Genomic DNA, 8,932 nt, shown 5'->3' on the forward strand with positions numbered 1-8,932 from the left:
GGCACTTCTTCTTCCTTAAACCATCACGATTTTGCTTTCTGGCGTCCCACCGGGCGTGCCAAAATGTGTTGGTGAAAAATCCAACACCCACACACAGGGGCACAATGCAAGGTTTGAAAATAGCGCGGATGTGCCAGGACCTTTGCGCAGGTCCAAACGAGGCTGACAACAGCCTAATCTGACTTCTAACCAGGCTAGTAGGTTTCCCTCCTGCCTGAGTAGCTCCAAGATCTTTTGAGTTAAACCAACCACATTCAGTCCCGTAATGCTATAGCTTGAAAAACAACTATGCTAAAAGTAGAAAAATGACAAGATAAAGATAGGAATCACGTTAACCAATCATACCGAATACAAGCATAGGCTTTGCGTGTTCAGCCTCGCAGCTCTCAGTATATAGGCGTACATCCCTTCCCTTCACAAGAAATATTAAACTAGTATAGAGAAAGAAAAGTAAATGACAAAATAGAAATGACGAAATACGAGAAGTTTGTCTGGTGTGTCTTCTATGTCTTTTTCAAGTCTGCCGCCTTCTTTATAAAGGATAGGTACTGGCGGTTATTAGCTTGGTAATCGTTCCCTCTCGGGCTTTCCTTTCAAGCCCATATCCTTCAAACTCCAACCGAGAGTCGCCACATGGACTGCCCCCTGCCTGTACCCTAACCACTGCGATAGTGGCGGGTCCCACCAACAGCTCCATCGTCCTCATCCCTCACGGAACACAGACCTGCGCCTGGTGACTTCTACTTCTCTGACATGTGGCCCAGCCTGTAACCGCCAGAGTGCAGTTGCGCTACTGGGCCTTCTTCGTTCGATGGTGATAACCTGGTCCTGGTTCGTTCCTGGCCCACCTCTATTGGGACCAGGTGATTTGGGCAGCAAATAATTCCCCTCACAATCCTTCTGGGCAATGCCACATGGCCTGAGCCTAGAGTGGGTTGTGACCGAAACGGCAGCCTGACTGAACTGCCCCGCCATGCGAAGACCCTTGCGTCGCTCCTTCTCCTCAGGCCGTTAGGGTTTTCAAAATTCAAACCCGGGCGCCATAATAGTGGCACAAATTCCAGCCCCTATTAAGTCCTTGCTGATTCTCGAGAGCCCAATAAACTAAACTCTCTAACCTCTTCTTCCTTCATCCACCGCCCTTATCATCTTAGTCCCCCCTGTTGCCTCAGTCTCCGTTCTCCCTTCTCTCCTAGCGCGATGGCCAAGAAGAAAGCTCCGGAGCCCGTGGGCGAGTCAAAGGAGCTTCTTGCACAAAAATGGTCGCTCTTGCTGTCCTCCATCGTGAACGATGTTCAGATCCCCTGTTCTAAGCCTGCTGTCTTCAAGTTAGGTTCAGCCTTCGCTTCCCATCCCCAAGGTATCTTTGGTTTTCCAAAAAACGACCGAGAGCAACTGCTTGCTCAAACCCCAGAGCCCTTGCGCCTTAAGGGCAAGGCTTTCTCGCGCCTATGGCCCCATCACCTCCCAAACTGGAAGACCTGGGTAGACAGGGTTGCCTGCGATTAGTCTGAACTATTGAGTAAACTTGGAATCTCCCATACCATCCAGCTTTCTACCACCCTGGTACCTCTTGACCGCCCTTTGCTCCAAGCCGCGCTCCAGTTTTGGTGGCGATCCATTAACACGTTCCATTTCTGCTTTGGGATGCTGGCTCCGATGCTTCTGGATGTTGGGGCCCTCACTGGCCTGAAAGCTATAGGTGGAGAGTTCAACGGCTCTTCATGCGGTCTGCTTAATGCCAACAAGCATGAGATCAACCATGGTCTAGAATTTTCCAAGTCTGCCAGCTACTCCTTTTATCTTCGGACTTATCGACAGACCCGCGGCTCCGTCGCGGCCAGGGAGCTCACCGCCTTCTTCCTAGTCTGGATTTGTTGCTATGTCCTCTGCGTCCGGTCCAACAAAATTGCAAAGACCTGTCTCCATCTGGCCAACGCCTTAGGGCAAGGCCATGTGATTGACCTAGCCTCTACCGTCCTGGCTGCTCTCTTTCGTGCCTGTAATGACGTTACTGAGTCTGACTTTGATTACGACGGTGGTCCATTCTGGCTTCTCCAGATGTGGCTTCGTGCCCATTTTGTGGAACTATACACTATTCCTTCGCCGCTCCCAGTCTGTCCTGTGGTCGGTTACTTGTTCGCCTCATACCCTCATCATGATCTGAAATCCCTTTGTGAGTACTATGAGTTCTTTTGCTCCTTTGAGCCTGATTCCAGTGACACCTTTTTCCTCCCTTATCGTACAGGGGAAGCCATTCCGGAATGGCTCCAGCTGGCAATCGACTGCCCTTCCTCTGAGCCAGAGCTGTGGGCCAAGTTCCTTATCTGCCGAGACCTCCATATTGGTCTGACTTTAGAGCCTTCGGGCAACAATGCCTGCGGCTTCGAGATGTATAATCCCCATTTCTGTGCACTCCAGTTCGGTCATCGCCAGGCCATTCCTTGTTCGACCTACTACTCATTCACCAACTGTGAGCTAGACCGAATGGTCTACTCCTCGGTGGCCGAACTCCATTAGGCCTCAGCCATGAACAGTCTCGTCCTCTCTCAATTCCGTCTGCAGTCCTTTGCCAAAGCGCCGTCAGTGACTGAAGATTTTACCGCTTGGTGGTACGCATACTTCACCTCCTTGGCCCCCTTTCGGTCCTACCCTAAAGGTAATAACCGTCCTCCCTCGGCCTCCGACGCCAGTCATCAGTCCACCGCCCTCAAACGGAAGAAAGCCGTAGTCAAGCATGCCGTCAGTAAGTACACGTCCCGTCCTATTTCTACCTCACAGTTCGATTAGTTTTTGGACTAACCCCCCCTTCTTCTATGTCACAGTAAAATTTACGGCTCGCTCGTCCTCCTCCGCCCAGTCAGATTGGAGCGACGAGGGTTCCTCACCAGAGACCGAAGAAGGCTCTGAAACTGTCAAAGAAAAGAATGATGTGGATGAAGAAGAAGAAGAACCCCTTCCACCGAGCAAGAGGCCAAAAATGGTCAGTCCATCGAAGGTTGCCCCACGCAGGGTATCCCTTCCCAATATGTTCCAGATGGGTAAGCTTGTAGGCGCCTTACCTCAATCTTCAGCGGTCTCTCCTCCAGGTGCTCCTCCTTCTGTCAAGGACCATACCCGGTTAAGTACTCGCTCTAAATCAAATCCCCAAGGCCAATCAACCCAGATTGTTGTTCCCAGCTCCTCCACATCCGGATGCTCCCCCTCTCAGGACAAATCCGAGGATAAATTCGAGGGCGATGAGGGAACAGAGGAAGTGGGGTTTGAAGAGGAAGAGGATGGTGGTGACAATGTCACCAGGTACGACGAGGCTGAACTGATCGGGTCTAAGACTCCTTTACCTGATCCGAAGCCTCTGTCCCCCCAAGGCCGGGTCCTTCCTGAGATAACCCCGACGGTACGTATCTCCATCCTCACCTTTTCCTTCTTTGTGCTTTTGCAGTTGCTGACCTCTCCCTTGCCTCAGGTTCCTAGCCTAGAAGCTTTTCTGGAAAACCTGCGTTCCTTCGAAGAAGACCAAGAGACCGATGTCGCCTCCATCTTCGGGCCCAATGAAGCTCAAGTGACCGAGGTGAAGGCACTTCTTCGGTCCTTCTATGAGTCCACCTTTTCTGAGGTTGTGAAAAGTACAAGCTTGACACCAATTGCCGTAGCTCTTTAATCCCTATTGTCTATGCCAGACCTTCCAGCCTCGATCCGTGAATGGTTGGACAAGGCCGTGGCTTTTATGTTTGATGTGACTACCTCAGCCCCCCTTGTTGTTTAGAACGTCCAGACTTTTGACACCCTTCTCAAGGAGACCGACACTGCGGATGCGCATTATCGGAAGCTGAAGAATGATCTAAAGGGTCTGGTTGGCGAAGTCAAAGAAGGTCTAAATAACCTTACTGAACTGGGCAACAATATACCGGAAATGGAAGCCCTCTTGGAAGCTCTTTGAGCCGAAAAGGTTGCCTTGGGCGAGATTATCAGGCAAAAACTCATTGGCTCTAAAACTGTCTCTGTCGAGACGTCAGCTGCCCAGGCTCGAGCCAAGGAACAAAGAGCGCTTAGGTCGAGTCGTGAAGCCAGCTTGGCAGTGGCCAAAGAGTGTCTGAACGTGATGGACCAGAAATGGCATGAACTCCAAGGCAACATCCCTCGTGACTTTTTGAATTAGGCTTGCGTGCCTTCCCCCCCCCCCCCTTTTGTCTGTTTGGAAAGAACAATGGTACTCCTTAGTTCTTCCGTTTTTCTCTTTCAGTGGAGGCGGTCTGGTTAGGACGTCATGGCTCCAGTACTTTAGTAAAGCCTGTTTCTTTTTGTCCACGGCTATGTCTGGAATTTTCTCTCTGTCTTCCTTCAGCCTAGGTCCCACATCGTGGGGTGGTATGCTTTTAGGAACTTTCCATTTATAGGCCTGACATGGATGCTCCCTCCCACGTCTTGCAGTCTATACGCCCCGCCTTTTAGTACTTGATAGATCGTATACAATCCTTCCCATGTTGGGGACCATTTTCCCAACCTGGGATCCTTTGTCCCGATAGGAAGTACGGTCTTCAGGACCAAATCTCCCTTCTGGAAATGCTTCAAATTGACCTTCTTATTGTAGATGGCCGCAATCTTCTTCTTCTGGACCTGCATCCTATCTAGCGCAGCCAAACGCTCCTCCTCCAGGTCATCAAGCTCGGCCATCATGGCCTCGTTGTAGGCTGTTGGCAAGAGTCCCTATTGGAATGCCACCCTTGCTGATCTTACGCTTACCTCCACTGGCAACACCACGTTATGGCCATAGGTTAGGGCGAAAGGTGTGGTGGTTGTGCTGCTCTGTTGGGACGTCCTAAATGCCCACAGGACCTCTGAGAGCATGTTTGCCCACCGTCTTGGGTTATCTTCGACTACCTTCAATGGGCACCCCTTAAGGACCTTGTTGCTTGCTTTGGCTTGCCCATTGCCCTGTGCATAGTATGGGGTAGAGTGAGTAAATGTTATCCCTAGCTCAGCCACAAATGTAACCACTTCATTCCCTACGAACACGCTTCCATTATCACAGATGACAGTCTCTGGGAGGCCGAATCTGTGGATGATATGACATTTTAAGAATTGGATCAGTTTAGTCTGACTGACTCCCTTTATTGGCACAGCCTCCACCCACTTGGTGAAGTAATTCGTTGCCACAATGATGAAGCAATGCCCCCATGTTGCTGGTGGCAAAATTTTCCAGATCAGATCCATAGCCTATCCTCGAAATGGCCATGGTTTCACTACGAGGTTGAATTTTGCCACTGGTAGGCGCTGCACCGGTCCATGGGTTTGACATGCCCAGCAACCCTTTGCATATTTGACACAATCTGACATCACTGAAGGCCAGTGGTAACCATAGCGCCTGATTAACCACCTCATCTTAGGACCCGCTTAGTGAGCCCCGCATATGCCCTCATGTACTTCGGCCATTACCAGTGTGGCCTCATTTAGTCTGACGCATTTTAACAACAAGTCGTCTTTCCCTTTCTTATACAAGTCTTCCCCGATCAGTACGTATCCTGCTGCTCAGTCACGTGTTCGCCTGTCGAAACCTGGCCCTGGGTTGCTCAGATACTGAATGATAGGCGTGCGCCAATCAGGCTGAGTATCCTGAACGTAGTAAACCTCGATCACGCTCGTCGTCTTGATCGACGACTGTACCCGTCTCTTGATGACGAAGGTGCTCTCCATACTGCCCTCTGGAAGACCCACCCCCAACGCGGCCTGAGCCAGCCCATTCGCAGCCTGGTTTCTCGACCGTGGTACGTGCCAAACTATCACGTCTTGGAAGCCATCTGCTAATCCTCTGGCCATCACCAAATAATCCACCAAGTGTTCGCTCTCGCACTTGTACCCCCCAACCAGCTGCCTGATGACTAGCTGTGAATCTCCGATAATTTCGATGGTGCTGGCCCTGAGGTCACGGAACAATTCTAGCCCTAAGATCAAAGCCTCATACTCGGCTTGGTTGTTTGAGCAAGGAAAGTCCAGATGGAATGCCAACTGCATTTCCTCGCCACCTAGTGATCTTACGACCACTCCTGCCCCGGCCGCCCATTCGATCTTAGAACCGTCAAAATAAAGCGTCCATGGTGCTAGACCGACAATCGGCACCTCTGTCTTCGCTCCACTGTCCTCAATGGGAGGATGATCCACGAGGAAGTCTGCCAGGCCTGTCCTTTCATGGCCTTCTGGGGTACATATTGCAGGGCAAACTCGATCAAGGCGAGCATCCACTTCCCCACTCTCCCTCTCGAGATCGGGCGCTTGAGCATGTACTTGATGATGTCAGTCTGGCAAACTACATTCACCGTGGCTGGCAGGAGATAATACCTGAGCTTACTGCAAGAAAAGAACAACGCCAAGCAGAGCTTCTCAATGGCGGGGTACTTATGCTCAACCTCTGTCAGAACCCGACTAAGGTAGAAGACAGCCTGTTCCTTCCTGGCCTCGTTGTCCTGTGCTAGCAGACTCCCGATCGATCCTTTTACTGCAGAAATATATAACTTCAGCGGCACTCCCTGCCTGGGCGGCATTTGGACTGGGGGTTGCATCAAGTAGGCCTTGATCTGGTCGAAGGTCTCTTGATGGGCCGTCCCCCATCTGAAGTCTTCTCCCATCTTCAGCCTTAATAGTGGAGAAAAGATCTTCATTTGCCCTGCAGAATTCACGATGAAGCGTCGTAGGAAATTAACCTGCCCCAGGAATTTTTGCAACTCCTTCTTGTTCGAGGGTGGCCTGGCCCCTTGAATGTCCCTGGCTTTGTTCTTGTCGACCTCGATCCCCTTCTGATGTACCAAGAATCCGAGGAAATTTCCAGCTGCTATCCCGAAGGCACACTTCAATGGGTTCATCTTTAGCCCGTGAGTCCTCATTCTCAAGAAAACTCTCCTCAGGTGGTCAAGGTGCTCGCTTTCCAGCTTTGATTTGACCACCACATCATCAATGTAAACTTCTACGAAGGTGCCGATCATGTCATGGAAGATAGTGTTCATGCCTCTCTGGTATGTGGCGTCGGCATTCTTGAGACCGAATGGCATAACTAACCATTCATATGTCCCCAGAGCTCCTGGGCAATGAAAGGCTATTTTCGGGACATTCTCTTCTGCGATGAAGATCTGATTGTACCCGGCATGACCATCCATAAAAGATATGATCTGGTTCCTTGCAGCTACATCTACCAACATGTCGGCCACAGGCATGGGGTATTCGTCTTTTGGGGTCACCTTGTTTAAATCCCTGAAGTCCACGCACACCCTCAACTTCCTGTTCTTCTTCATGACAGAAATGATGTTGGACACCCATTCTACGTACCTGGTGGTCCGAAGAACCCTGCTTTCAACAACCGTTTAATTTCATCCTTTTACCTTCAGGACGACGTCTGGCGACATTCGCCTAGGTAATTGCTTCACCGGCCTATAGTTTTCCTTAATGGGTAACCGATGTTCCACAAGGGCTCGGTCTAGACCAGGCATCTCAGAGTAATCCCAAACAAAAAGATCTTTGAATTCTTTAAGTAAACTTACAATTTCATCCTTAAATCCGGATGAGAGTAGACCACTAATATAGATGGGCCGGTGGCCCCCGGCCTCTCCTAGTTCTATCTCTATCCAGGGATCTCGGACTTCGGCCAGCGTCTCCTCCATCTTTGGTGGTGTGGGAGGCAAGTCCTGCAGCCTTACCTCTAGCGTGCTCAGCGCATGCTCCTCGGTCGATGCTTCTCCGATAAAGTTTGGCCCTTGAGACACCCTCTGCTCCAGGCTGGCTATGGCTAGCTAGCGCATTATGTCTGTCACAACCGTGCGGCCTGTCATCAGAAACAGTCTTCGTCAGTTTTCTTCCGCCATTCCCCGAGGTTTGGCAGGATTTGCTCTAAAGGTCCTTTCAGCCGGAATACTTCTTCCAAAATGGTGGACGAAGTGACCAATGAGGTCGGCCTCCCTTGCACGTCAGCCCCCGTGAATTGGATAGGACTGATGCACCCATCATATAGAATGGCCTCTGCGTGGCTGGCATCAACCATGAACGGCCTATTATCTGCCATTACCAATTCAATTTCCCCCCCTTCTCGCCATAAGACCAGAATCTGATGGAGTGATGAAGGGACACAAGAATTGGTATGTATCCAATCCCGTCCTAGTAGGGTGTTGTAATTGGCCACTGTGTCCATAACGAAGAAGGCCGTGAGCGTTGTATGGTCTCCAACCTTTAGGTCGATTGGGAGGACCCCTCTCGGCCTCCTCGAGCCTCCCAAGAAGTTGGTGACCGAGACATCGGTAGGTAGGAGATTGGTCTCATCCTTGCCAAGGTGCCTCATCATTCTGGATGGGAGGATATTTACGCCTGCTCCATTGTCCACTAGCACCCTGGTCACAGACTTACCATCCATGTGAGACTAAATATACAACGGCTTCAGGTGCCGCGTCATTTCTCGAGTTGGCTCCCCAAGGACGTTAGCCATTTTTCCTTGTGGTAACGGGGAGTCGAAAGTATACTCGGTCTGTCTCGTGACAATCGTCTTAACACTGTCCCCTGTGCCTCATCGGTCTGCCTGTCCATCAGCTATTTCCTCGTCTCCTGGCACGAGTTCTATTCCCAAGACCCCAGGAGGTGATTCCCCTTCATCTACATCGCCTTCGAGTTCGGTGGCCTGCCCAGGCTGGTGCTGAAATGTCCTGGGCAAGACGTAGACCATTAAGACATGTACCTGGGTAAGGACCATCCCAAACATCAGTTCGGCCAATTCACCGAAATCCACCTCTGGGGAGTGTATGGGGTTGTTCAGGCCTTCGTTGATGTTTCCTGGGCTACCCCCAGTGGTTCCATCTTCCAATACATCTGGGTCACTTTCTTCGGTCTTGTAGCTTGGAACCTCTAGTTCCAAGGGTGAAAGGCCTACTGGTCCTGCCTCAGATTCATTTGTCTTTGC

The sequence above is a fragment of the Telopea speciosissima genome, chromosome 7 (genome assembly GCF_018873765.1).
Source record: "Telopea speciosissima isolate NSW1024214 ecotype Mountain lineage chromosome 7, Tspe_v1, whole genome shotgun sequence".
NCBI classification, from domain to species: Eukaryota; Viridiplantae; Streptophyta; class Magnoliopsida; order Proteales; family Proteaceae; genus Telopea; species Telopea speciosissima.